Source organism: Pezoporus flaviventris, unplaced genomic scaffold (genome assembly GCF_033815535.1).
Source record: "Pezoporus flaviventris isolate CSIRO_AGI_PZ_B2104156 unplaced genomic scaffold, CSIRO_AGI_Pfla_v1 ptg000006l, whole genome shotgun sequence".
In the NCBI taxonomy this organism is placed as follows: domain Eukaryota; kingdom Metazoa; phylum Chordata; class Aves; order Psittaciformes; family Psittacidae; genus Pezoporus; species Pezoporus flaviventris.
The window spans coordinates 642216-654230 of NW_026892554.1; the positions used below are offsets into that span (position 1 = coordinate 642216).

Sequence of the window (12015 nt, forward strand, 5' to 3'; positions counted from 1 at the left end):
GCAGTTAATCATGTCTCTTCCAGCAACAGTTTTAATTAAACACTTTCATTTCTTTTTTTTTCCCTTCTAATCCAATGCTGAAGAAGCATTGCTGAAGCAGCTGATCATGACTTAGATCATGACTTGGTTGGGGTTTGTTGTCTGACATTCCCCACGTACAGCACAATGCAGCAGAATCACAGAACCACAGGCTGGTTTGTGTTGGAAGGGACATTAAAGCTCCTCCAGTCCCAACCGCTGCCATGGCCAGGGACACCTTCCGCTAGACCAGGTTGTTCCAAGCCCTTCTTTCAGGAGCAGCCTGTGCCAGGGGTCCGTGTGGCAGCACCGATGGCACCAGGCAGTGCTGGGGTCACAGCCCGTAGTGAGTGACTGGGATGGCTCCTGGTCCCACTGGAGGCACCTGGGCTGGGCTCATCTTTTCTCTTCCTCCAGCACATGCCCACGTCCCTGCCCTCCTCCCCGGTACAGGTGGCTGCTAGCTCCCTCCTGCCCACGTGCCCATCCCGGAGAGGCCCTGCGGAATGTTCCATCACTGAATCACGTTGGGCTGACTGGGAGCCAAGTCCTGCGGTGGCTGGATCCCTCCCGGTGGTGTAGGGTGAGGTGTATGGGTGTTCTGCACAGTGGGAAACCATCCCGCTTTTGAGACAAGGCAGCAGGTCAGAGCAGGAGGATGCAAATGGGATCTAGTCCCAGTGACCTTGCCTGTGCCCATGCCTGTGCCGGGTGGTTTGGTTTCTACCTCCTGAGGAAGGAGCCTTGCCCTGATGAGTGCTGCCCGGGTGAAGGCGTTCCACGCGAGCACTGGAGCAGGAGCAGCTCTGCCCAGTTCCGCGCTGTAACGGCAGAGCCCCCTCGCAGAGCCGCATCACGCAATTCCCGGGACAGCCTCGGCTCCTCCTTCAGCTGAGTTTCCAAATCCATCCCCAAACAACCGGCCCCGCAGCACCGACACCTGATCTGGAATTCAGCTTCAGCAGCGAGATCCGCTCTGACAAGCTGCTAACGAGCTCCCACCCCGGCAGCCGAGGCAGAGCTAAGCGGCTCTGACAGCCCTCTGCCAAATTAGCACATGTAAACGCGTCCCGAGCGGCGCTGGTCCCCAGCAGCCTTTTTGTGGCAGAGACGAGCTAAATACGACTGCTCTGGGGGCGGCGCCGCGGATCGCGGCATCCTCGGTGCTCCCCCGGCCCCACGGACAGACCCCGCGGCCGCCGCGCTCCGGCTGCTCCCCCCGGGACAGCTGCGGCAGCGACGGGCCCCTCGGATGCGGGCGGTGCCCAGCGCGGCCCCCGGGCCCCAGCTCCGCACGGACCCGGCGCTGGTTCAGCAGCAGGCGGCCCCCGTCCCCCCGAGGCTGCCGGCGGGGGCTGTGCCCCCAGAGCAGCTCCTTCCGGCCCCACGCAGAGCCCGGTGCCTCTCCTCCTGTTTAGCACCCCTGAGGCACTGCCCGCCCTGCGCTGGCAGCAGCGTAGTCCATACCCGAGACCATCCACGGAACAGCAGCCACCTGGAGGGGATGAAGGGTTCCTGGAAGCGCGCTCTTCCCAAGGGAACTGGGATCTGCCCTATGTCCCGTGGGCAAATTTGGGATGATTTATGGTCCTTTCCTCCTGCACTCGCTGGCAGTGAGTGGACACCTGGCCCCAGTTTCCTGGTGGATATTTCCTTTGCTCAGTTTGGGGTTTCCTTTGGCCAGCTTGGGGGTTTTTATCCCATTTTTCCTGAAGCCCGTGTTCCGCACCCATGGTGCAGGATCCCAAAGGTCGCATCTACACCTCCCCTGGTTCCATTCCAGCCCCATTGCTCCCGCTAGTTGTGTGTACACGCACAGAGAGTCCAATGGGTGGCATTTGACACCCGGAAGGTTTGTAACTTAGACAATGGGAAAACCAGTACCCCAAACGGTGACAACTGCTTTATTTGTGCAGCCAACATGGCCAATTCCTGTGTGTGAGAGGCTTTTTTTGTCATTTACCGAAGTCAGTTGGAACAGAGAGACAAAATCCAGCGTTTGTGACACCTCCGACAGCTTGGAAGGGCTCTTTCAAATGCAGCAGCACTCAGCAGGCGTGACATTTGAAACTCACTTATTTCATTGCCAGGCAAAACCTTATGCCTTTATACTGCATTTTTCCTGCTGTTTTTCAGGGCAGGAATTTCTCCCTTTTCTGGTTTCATTCCATTATAACAGACCAGCTTGGGGAAAAAATAAAATCTCTGCTGTAAGAAGAAATTGGCTTTGAAATAGCAGAAATGTGGCTTGTTCGTGTGGCTCCGGGCTCGGGGGGAGCTCCTGGGTACCCACACGCCTGCCTGGTTACCTTACCCTGTCCACCAGCACGGGGGGTGCAGCCATTATATCCCTGTGCTGATCCCCTGAACTACCTGAAATGGAAATACTAAAAGGCTGTTTCATGTTTGGCCTTTTAGGATTGATTCGGTGAGCTCTGAAGGGCTGCCATACACACGCTTGGAAAACCTTTCCCTGGTGCGGCTTTGGATGCTCACGGACTCATGTGCTGCCCGTATCCAGAATCTTCTGTTTAAGGGAACTGAGGCCTCACACCTCAGACCGAGCAGCCCAGGAACGCTCACTTTTATGGGGAGTCCATTCCCTTGCATACAAGCTGTTCCTCATGGGTTCAGCCTGAGGCAATGGGAAGGATGAAGTGGGAGGGATGCGGCGATGCAGTGGGTCTGGCTGCCCACAGGGAGCATCCAGGGTCCAGCACATGGGTGGGGAGAGCAGCTGCTTGAGCGGCTCCTTGGGAAGGCCCAGGTGGGAGCTGGGGGGCAGTCAGCCCTTGTTAACCATCAGCACCAGGTGCTCTGGGTGATGCCTGGGAAGGGGCAGGCAGAGCTGGTGCTTCTGGGTCATCTTCAGCAATAAAAGGGGAAGCTGTTGCTTTGCCTGTGCTGGTGGGTTTTGTGGGGCTGGGTGCTGTGGTCAAGTGACGGTGATGCCCTGGGAGCCTCCCTGTGGCTCCTGTTTCAGCTGTGTATGCAAGACGAACAGGAGGGACGGTGATGTTCGGAGGCAATCTCTGCTCCCTGTATCCCAATGCAGTCTCATTGGTATGGGATCCCAGCACTGCAGAGGATGCTTGTGCCAGGTAAGGCTGATGCACTGGGGTGTGTGCTACCTGCTGCAGCAGAGCTGGCCTGGAGCTGATGCCCTGGAGGCAGCATCTGCTGCTCAATGTTATTATCTCTGGTAAATGAGCCGTTTAGTGGGAATAAGTTGTTGATGGTGATCTAGGTTGTGTAAGTGCTGTGGGGTGACCTGGGCTGGGAGAGCTGGGCTTGTTTGAGCATGTGTAGAGACTTGGAGGTGCATGAAGCAGGCACTGGAGGCAAAGCTGCCCTGACAGTGGGTGGTGATTGCAAGCAGCCCTAGGCAGGGACGAGGCTGTGGGAATGGGAAACCTGGAACCCCTTTGGATGCTGTGGGTAGTAGAGCCAGTAGAGCCCTGTGTACGCAAGGGGTGGCTGGGGTGGGTCTGGCCTTTGGGCTGTTATTGGAAAGCAGGTCTGGATTTCATGGAATCAGACTGGTTTGGGTTGGAAGCGCGGCAGCTCTTCTCCCCAGTGTCCCACGGGGATGGCTGTCACGGTGCCCACTGTCCCTCATCCCCTCTATGTGCCGCTGCCAGGAGCCTTGGCTGTGCTCGCCTGTGCAGCAGCTGGGGCAGCACGTGCATCCCCTTCAGCCTTCTCCTCTGAGCAGTGTTTGTGCTAAAAGAGGAATTCAGCTATTTGAAATACCAGCGCGGATGATTCAGTGTCTGCCCAGGCGGGCGTGAGGGAACACGGGTGCTGCTCTCCAGGCTTTATTCTGGGGACAAAACCTCTTCCCTTGTGCTGGTCTCCCCTAGTGGAAGGGGTGCTGTGAGCCTGCAGCCTATGGGGCTGCTGAGGGGAGATGGTGGCTTTGGACCCTGCTAGAATAAGCATTGATGGAGCAGTCTCCCTTGGCCACTGGCATCCCTGCAGCTCCAAAAGCTTTTCGTACCTTCAGAGCTGGCTCTTTCCTGCGTGTTTTCATCCTCTTGTTGCTTGTCCTCACCCTGTGTCTTCTGTCCTCTGGTTGGGAGGCGAAGGTGTTGGGGACCCTGAGGTGGGGTGCCCTGGTCCCCAACACCTCACTGTGTGTCCTAGGGGGAAATCATGGCTTCTGCTGCTGCTGGAGCTCCCATGTGGACAATGCCACCAGGAGCAGAAGGATTTAGTAGAAAATTCCCTCTTTCAGATGCAATTGGTGTGGGCTCTCCACAGTCCTGGTTTCCAGGCACTGGAGGCTGCTGGAAATGCTCTCCTGGAGACAGCAAGTCCATGGGAATGTGGGAGGCCTGGTGAAGCATTCCTGGGGGGGTCATCCTCTGTTTTCCCCCACTGCCACAACTGATGTTCCGTGAGCGATGGGTGCAGCAGCACCACAGGGACAATGCTGCATTCCCCCTCAAGCCCACGCGTGTGATGCTGTGGGGTGCGTTGTACAGGGCTGGGTTTGGGAGGCTGTGAGGGAGCAGGGGGTGTGCTGAGCCCCACATCCTGACCCACTGACAGCAGAGACGTGCTGCAGCATCCCTGTGGGACCTGCAGCGAGGGGACAGGCAGCATCGGGCTCTGCCAGGTGGTTCCTCACAGCCTGGTGGGGTATCAAAGTGTTATCTGTGTAACACAGATTAGAGCCACAGACTGGTTTGGGTTGGAAGGGATCCCGATGCTCATCCAGATCCAACTCCCTGTGCTCCCAGTGGGCAGCTCCTCACTTGGGCTGACAAGGACATGAGGGGCTGGTGCCTGGGAATGGCAATTTAAGAGCCCAGCTCCAAAGTGTTTCCTGGTTAGTTCTGGACCCATCGGGACAACTGAACAAGGCTGTCATTGATTCTCTGCTGCCAGTGATGCTTCAATGGGCCCCGGCTGCTGCAGCCCAGCCAGTCCTGTGGCCCCGAGGTGGGAGAGCCTTCGGGAACCTGGGTTCACATGGTCCCAGTGTTCCCGTCCAGCTCACTAATCCCCTGATCCACCTCTGTCCCGCACAGAAAGCACAAGAATGACTCACATCTGATTAATTTGCCTTATCCAGAAGAATCTCCCTGAATTAGCAAATGCTTTGTGTCACTTGTTTCCATAAGCAGCATGAAAACATCCTGCAGAGCCGGCATCTGCATCCATGGCAGTGCCAGCCCTGCCCGGAGCACGCTGCAGCGAGCAGGGCTGGGTGAGCGCCGTGAGCCCTGGTGGGACATCATCTGCTGACGGTGATCTCGGAGCACGTTTCTGGGCCAGCCCAGGTCCTGCCTGCCCGGTGTTCCCAGCCACGTCTCCCCATGGCACTGCTCGTGGAAGGCTGCCCGGGATGTGCTGGGATCTGCTCCGTCAGCAGCACATGCTTAAGCTGGTTAAAAATAACCCTGCCACTCGCCGGTGACTGAGGGGGTCTGGTACAGCAAATCCCATGGTGATGGGAACCGAGCAGCCTCGGCGTCGGAGCCTTCCCCTGGGGTTGGGGACCTCGCTGTTGGCGCTGGGGGCTCACTGCTCTCCCACGGGTTATCTCCTGACAGCCACAAATAGCAGCCAGCAAGGGCGAGGAGACCCGGTGCCTCCCCTTGCTCAGCTGGTGACTGCCTGTACGGCCTTGGGCAAATCACTGCCTTCTGTTGTGGGGTGAGGAGAGGGATAGACGTGTGCTGAAACACACCATGGGACAGAGGAGGAGGGCCCCCACAGCCGGGTGAACCAGCTCCATCCAGCACCCAAAAAACCCCGCAAAAGTCCCGAGGCTCTGTAACAACTCATGAAGCTGTACAGGCAAGGGTCGGGAGCTGCGGCTCGGGTGCGAGGAGCTGGTGTGGATGTGGGTCGTGTCTCTGTGGGTCAGCCCCAGGGATGCTGCTGGGGGCCAGCCCTGTCCTGCGCCTTGCAGGGAGGTGGGATCAGAGCTGGGAAACGCTGGGGCTTTCCCAGGTGCTGTAACACCAGAGTCCATCTGCAGCAACAGGCAAGTGATGGAGCTGGAGGCCTGACACAGCACCTTCTTACTGGGAAGGTGAACATGGATCCCACCGCGCCCTTGGGGCGGATAATCCCATCACCTGCATAAGCAGCTCACGCAGAGCTGATCGGTGGGTACTTGTGAGAGTTTGACCTGCAGCAAAAGGGGAGCTGCCTGGGTTAGTGAGTGACACCCGTGTCCTGCCCCCAGCTCCCTGTGTCAGCCGGTGTGTTCACTGTCTGCTGTCAGGGTTTCTTTCACCCCTCAAACCAAGTCCTGTGGCTCTGGTGTCTCCTTACGCCATTGTAGCAGGTACAGGAGTGTTTGGTGTCTTCCAGGTGTGCTGGTAGAGGGACAGAGAGACGCAAGTTCTCCATGACAATAAGTGATTAATTGCTTTAGAGTTGTTGTTGATTGGGGATGGGATGCATCTGCAGTAGCGTTACCCAGAGCACCCCCGGCAGGGCTGCTGAGGGAGCCCTGCAGCCGCAGGGTGCTGGCCTCGCTCCCCATGGCTAATCCCACTGGCCCTGGGGATTACACACCTGAATGCAGCACATCCAGTCCTGGGACAGATCGTCCAAGGTGATCCTGCACCGGCAGGCACGGCTTTGGTGTCTGGCACAGATTCTCCCCCAGAATCTGTAGCATTAGTGCAGCATCTGTCCAAGGCTTGGAGGGGGCTGAAAGCCCTGCTCCTAATGCTCGGGTGCCCGAAGGCAAGGGTGCAGGGTGGCCCCCAGACTGGTGACACTGACCTGTCCCCAGTCAGGCTGCAAACCCAGGGGTCAGGTGGACCCTAGAGCTCAGGTCCCACTGCTCTGTGGCTTTGGGCTTGGCCAGCCCTGGCTCTCCCCTCTGGGTATGTCCTGAGGAAGGATGCTCAGGATCTGCTCTTGTACCTCATCCCTGTGCCCCCCCTGGGTACCAGGCCGGCACTGCCCGCTGTGCAGGCATCACAGGCAAAGCATTGCCGTTTTCTGTGCTCCCAGCTCGGAGCAGAGCTCGCTCTTCCAAAGTGTCCAGAGGATTTCAAAAATAGAGCTTCAGCAGGTCTGCTTTTAGTGTTGCTGGGTAAAGGTCTGCCGTGCTCCTGGGAGACGGGCAGAGGGATGGGAGCCTTCTCCAGCCATCCGTGAAAGCAGTGAATGGGGGAAAACCCTGTTACAGGCGTTCATCGATAAAAATACCTTGTTCTGAGCACGCTGGAGCCTGCTGGGATTGGAAGGATGCTGTTTGCTGGGATGTTGCAGATCCCCACCTGGGGCAGCTCCACCTCTGCTGGTGCTGGTCACATCAGGCTTCCCACCCACACGTGTGCCCGGACCCGTGTGCGCACACAGGGCTGTGGGGCTGCCCCACTGCGGCAGAGCCCGGCTCTGGTGCGGCTCCTCCCCTCTTCCTGCCGGTGTCACATTTAACACCTCATCAAGTCTGATTGTTTTACTCCTTGGCTGGTAAGATGCGGTCTCGTTGCAATTAGAGAACAGAAACGGCGCATTCCCGCTTCCCAGAGCGGGTCAGGCCGGGCCTTGCGGCTGGTTTGTGCCCCAGGCGGCCCTCGCCCCATGGGAGATGCTCGGCACCGGGCCTGGGCAGTGGAACTGTGTGAGCGGGGGCTCCGGGGAATGCGGCTCCGCTTGAAGCTGTAGCTTAGGGCAAGCCATTGCGTCCCCGTGGCCGCAGCTCGGAGCAGCAGGAGCCCTTCAGCGCAGTGTGGTGTTGACTCAAGCCTAGCAATGGAGGCCGTGCAGAGCTATGCCATCTGCAGCTCTCTTAGTGCCGCTTGCACCAGCTTTAACCCGGACCTGCTGCGTGTGCATCCATGGGGAGATGGGCAATCCCGCTGTGAGTGCCAGCAGCAGCCAGGCGGGCACCCGGAAGGGAGACCAGCCCCTGGCTCCTGCCTCGTTAACAGGGAGCTGTCTTTCCCTGCAGCAAGTGCCCAAGCATCGAGAACGCTCCCTCATGGTGACAGAATTGAGGTACAAATGCGTGATTTCAGTCCTGCTGCTCATGAAATGCACCCAGGAGCTGCTGATGCTCCGCTGGCAGTGCTGGCAGTGCCCCCGGGGTTCTGAATATCCCACAGAGCCAGGCACGGGGAATTCTGCTCACCAACATAGCAGGCAGCCCGGCACTGGAAGGTGGGGAAGATGCTCCAGGACTCCTTGTGCTGCCACATACATGCCCTGGTTGTGCCCTGCCTGTGAAGGATGAGGGGGGCAGTGAAATCCCCCAAGATGGGCTGGTTTACAGGGTGCTCCATCACTGCCGTGGGGCTGGGAATGCTGGGGACCCCCAGCACAGCCTGGCTCCTGCTCTGGATGCTCAGCAGTGTGGAAACCCCAGAGGAACACAGTCGGATACAGTGAGTGGGGATGTTTGTACCTGAAATACCCTGTCCCTGCAGGGCCAAGGGGGTCCTTAGAAACCTGCAGCTCTGGCTTTAGGGGAGGTTTCAGTCTGTGGTGTGGCCAGGGCTGCGTGGAACAGCAGGGACCCCCAGCCTGTGCAGCGCGGATCACATGCATACAGCTATAATTTTAGCTGTGATGTGCTCGGTGAGGCTCCGAAAGTGCTGCTTTGTCTCAGGAATGCCTAAAAATAACGGTTGGTTACCAAATGGCTGCTGTGCGAGCCCAGAGCCTCCCCCCAGCCCCAGAGCCCCGTGTGCTGCTGCTCCTCACTCACTGCCAGCAGTGTCACGGCTCCGGGTACCTGGCACAAGGTGCTGGCAGCGGCCCCGTGCTGATGGATCCAGCTCCCCCGGGAGCTCTCCATGGAGATGGGAATGATTCACATTAGGTGATCGCCAACTGCGGCTGTGAGCAGGGCTTGTCCTCATCCAGCCCCAGGGGCAGTAGTTTGAGGTGCTGCAGTGGGTGCTCAGTGTCTCTGCCTGACCCTGACATGGGACAGGGACAATTGCTGTCTGTGCCCAGGTGCCTGGTGTTCTTTGCTGGGCTGGGCAGAGGCTGTGTCATTGTCCAGCTTGTCGCTGGTATAGAATGCTAGGATGGTTTGTGTTGGAAGGGAGCTTAAATGTCATGCAGTCCCAGCCCCTGCCACGGGCAGGGACCCCTTCCACTGGAGCAGCTTGCTCCAAGCCCCTGTGTCCGACCTGGCCTTGAGCACTGCCAGGGATGGGGCAGCCACAGCTTCTCTGGGCACCCTGTGCCAGCGCCTCAGCACCCTCCCAGGGAAGAGCTTCTGCCTAAGAGCTCATCTCAGTCTCCCCTCGGGCAGGTTCAAGCCATTCCCCTTGGCCTGTCCCTACATCCCTTGTCCCAAGCCCCTCTCCAGGTTTCCTGCAGCCCCTTCAGGCACTGGAGCTGCTCTCAGGTCTCCCCTTCAGGAGCCTTCTCCTCTCCAGGCTGACCCAGCCCAGCTCTCCCAGCTTGACTCCAGAGCAGAGCTGCTCCAGCCCTTGCAGCATCTCCATGGCCTCCTCTGGACTCGCTCCAGCAGAGCACAGTGGCACAGGGATGGCTGAGGCCAGTGGGACACATGGAGGGGAAGGCCCTGAGTGATCTCTGCCTTGATTAAACATGGGGAGGCAATTCCAGCCCCTGTAGCTCAGGTGAAGGAGCTGGTACCCAGCACTGTGTGACGAAGAGTGGTGCCTGCACCCTCTCTGCGGGCTCAAGAGCTGCTGGCATAAATTACCACGTTGTCATCCCTGGAGCTGAGATTCCCAGAGAATAGCTTAGCGGTTCAAAGGGCTGCTGAAGCAATTTCACACAGCATAATAACAGTCCTTGAGCTTTCCCGTTAAAACCCATCAACAAACCCATGGCTCTGGCAGCTTGGCTGCCTGCTGGCTCTGGGGTCAGCCCTGTCCTGACACCCTTCACAGGGAGGAGGGTTCTAAGTGACAAATTAGCCTAATGAACCCACAGCATCTCTGTTGTGGTGAGGAGCCCTGGTTTGTGCACCCCCATCCCGTGCTGCAAGCGTCACTGCTCCGTCTGCCTGGCCCCCGTGCTGGTGGGAAATGGGACCTGGGAGGTGGAAAGGGGCGTAGGTGCTGCTGGTGGGGCTGGTGGCACTCACCCTGCCTGGTGAGAACACAACCCGCTAACCTGCTGCATCAGCAGCTTTGGCTCAGCCAGAAGATGGGAGAGCATCCCGAATTCCCATCTCTGGTGAGTGATTTCAGTGTCTGGCTGATTGAAAACCTTTGGCCAACTGGGACCAATAGGGGCTCGGTGTGGGAGAGGTGTTTCTGCTCCCCAGAGAGCCCCATGCACCAGCATCCTGCCCTGGCTAGGGCTGTCCCCTTGCTGCAGGTTTGTGCCCCTCTCCCTGTCCCTCTCCTGCCTGGCACATACAAAGCTCTAATTCATGCTCCGGGAGGCCAATGATTTCTAAAGCAGGAAATCGAAAGCATTTCCAAAGCCCAGCTCCTGCAGCCAGGGAGGCAACGGGCAGCTTCCACCCGCCTTTACTTCTTGCAAGCCCTGAAGTGCTGACGAGCAGCGAGGGAAGTCACCGCGCTCCATCGGGATCACCCTCCTGGCGCAGCACAGCCCTGGTTAAAGGGCCCTTTATGGGGAGCACACGTGGAGCTGCCGACACTTGTAACGCACACGGCTTGTGCCTGTGATTTCCAGCCCCCGGAATGAGCGCGGCGCGTGGATCCCGCCGGAGCTGGGCTCCGGGCACTTGCGGCTCTGCAGCTTCCCATGGACCTTATCTGCATTTTTACATAATGCTGCCAGGAGCCTTGCAGAGGAGGCGGCGATGCGGGAGCTCCGGGCGCAGGGAGCGCGGCTCCGCGGGGCCGGTTCCCTGCCTGCACCACGGGACTGGGGAAAGCCGAAACGGATCAGGTGCCTGGTGGGCTTCCAGAGCTGTTTGCTCCTGGAGCCGGTTACTGCTGAGGGATTCGCAGCAGGGAGAAGATGCTTTTCCCTCTCAGCAAATACGAGTCCATCCAGTGTGCGTTCCCAGGCCTGGTGCATGCTATGGATTGAAGATGAGGATGGGGCAGTGCTGGGCCAGCTGCTGCTGTTGGGATGTGGGCTCCTGCTCTTCTGCTTCCCAGCCCGCTTCCATGTTTATTAAACACTTCAACGGAGAGAGAAGAAATCACTGCAATTAAAATACTTGGAAACCCTGGGAAACCTTCACTGCAGGCAAAGTCCCTGCCTCGTGGTCTGCTCAGGGGGAGTGATGGACACTGCCCGGGGCAGAAGGGGCACACTGCAGATGCCTTAGGATCGACGGAAGTAAATGTCACATGCAAACACCAAAGCTCACTCTGAGTTCCCGTGTCTGCTCCAACCTCATGACCTGGCAGTGGGATTTTCCATATCACCTAAGGGGGGGTCCCAGCTAAGCCAGCACTTCCTGCCCCAGCTGCGTGCTTTGACCCAGCAGCAGAGGCTGTGGGGGTGCAACAGGATGTGGAACCTTCTTGATGGCTGGAATAATGGGAAACGGGAGAGCCCTGGCCAATGGAGGGCGTCAGCCATACCGGTCGGGAAAGTCCTGGAGATAAGGAGGTGTGAGGGCAGCAAGAGGCTCTCCTTTGCCCCTGTCCGGAGCTGCTTTGCCCCAGTCCAGCATTAATCCGGTGCCTGGTGGTGCTCAGGCTGTATCCCTTGGGGAGTGATGGGTGCATGTTCCAGGGAGTACCCAGGCCAAGCAACTCCATCCTGGAGCCAGCACCCTTCCCAATTCCAGTTCCCTCCTGTTGCCGTGGCAACCCATGACCTCACTGCATTCCTTGGAGATCTGCCAGCATTTTCGGTGGAAACAAAGCTAATTAAGAGGGTTTTCCTGATGCCCTCCCTGTCTGCAGGGGCTGGGGACACTCGGGGCTGGTTCCCCTGCCAACGCAGGCAGGCAGCTGCCCGTGGGCAGCAGGGTGCCTGTATTACCTCACAGCCACCTCTGGTCCCACACATGCCCTTCATCGTGGTGTCTGACCGACCCAAAACAGAACAGGAGGAGATGGAACAAGGGTCCTCTCTCCTCTCCCACATGTGGCATGGGGG

At 58.6% G+C, this 12015-nt stretch overlaps 1 protein-coding gene across 2 annotated transcripts in view; it reads right to left on the reverse strand.

Annotated features, from left to right (window-relative positions):
- Positions 1–12015, reverse strand: part of TTLL13 (tubulin tyrosine ligase like 13) — a 144862-nt gene that overhangs the window by 108210 nt on the left and 24637 nt on the right. The window lies entirely within an intron of this gene.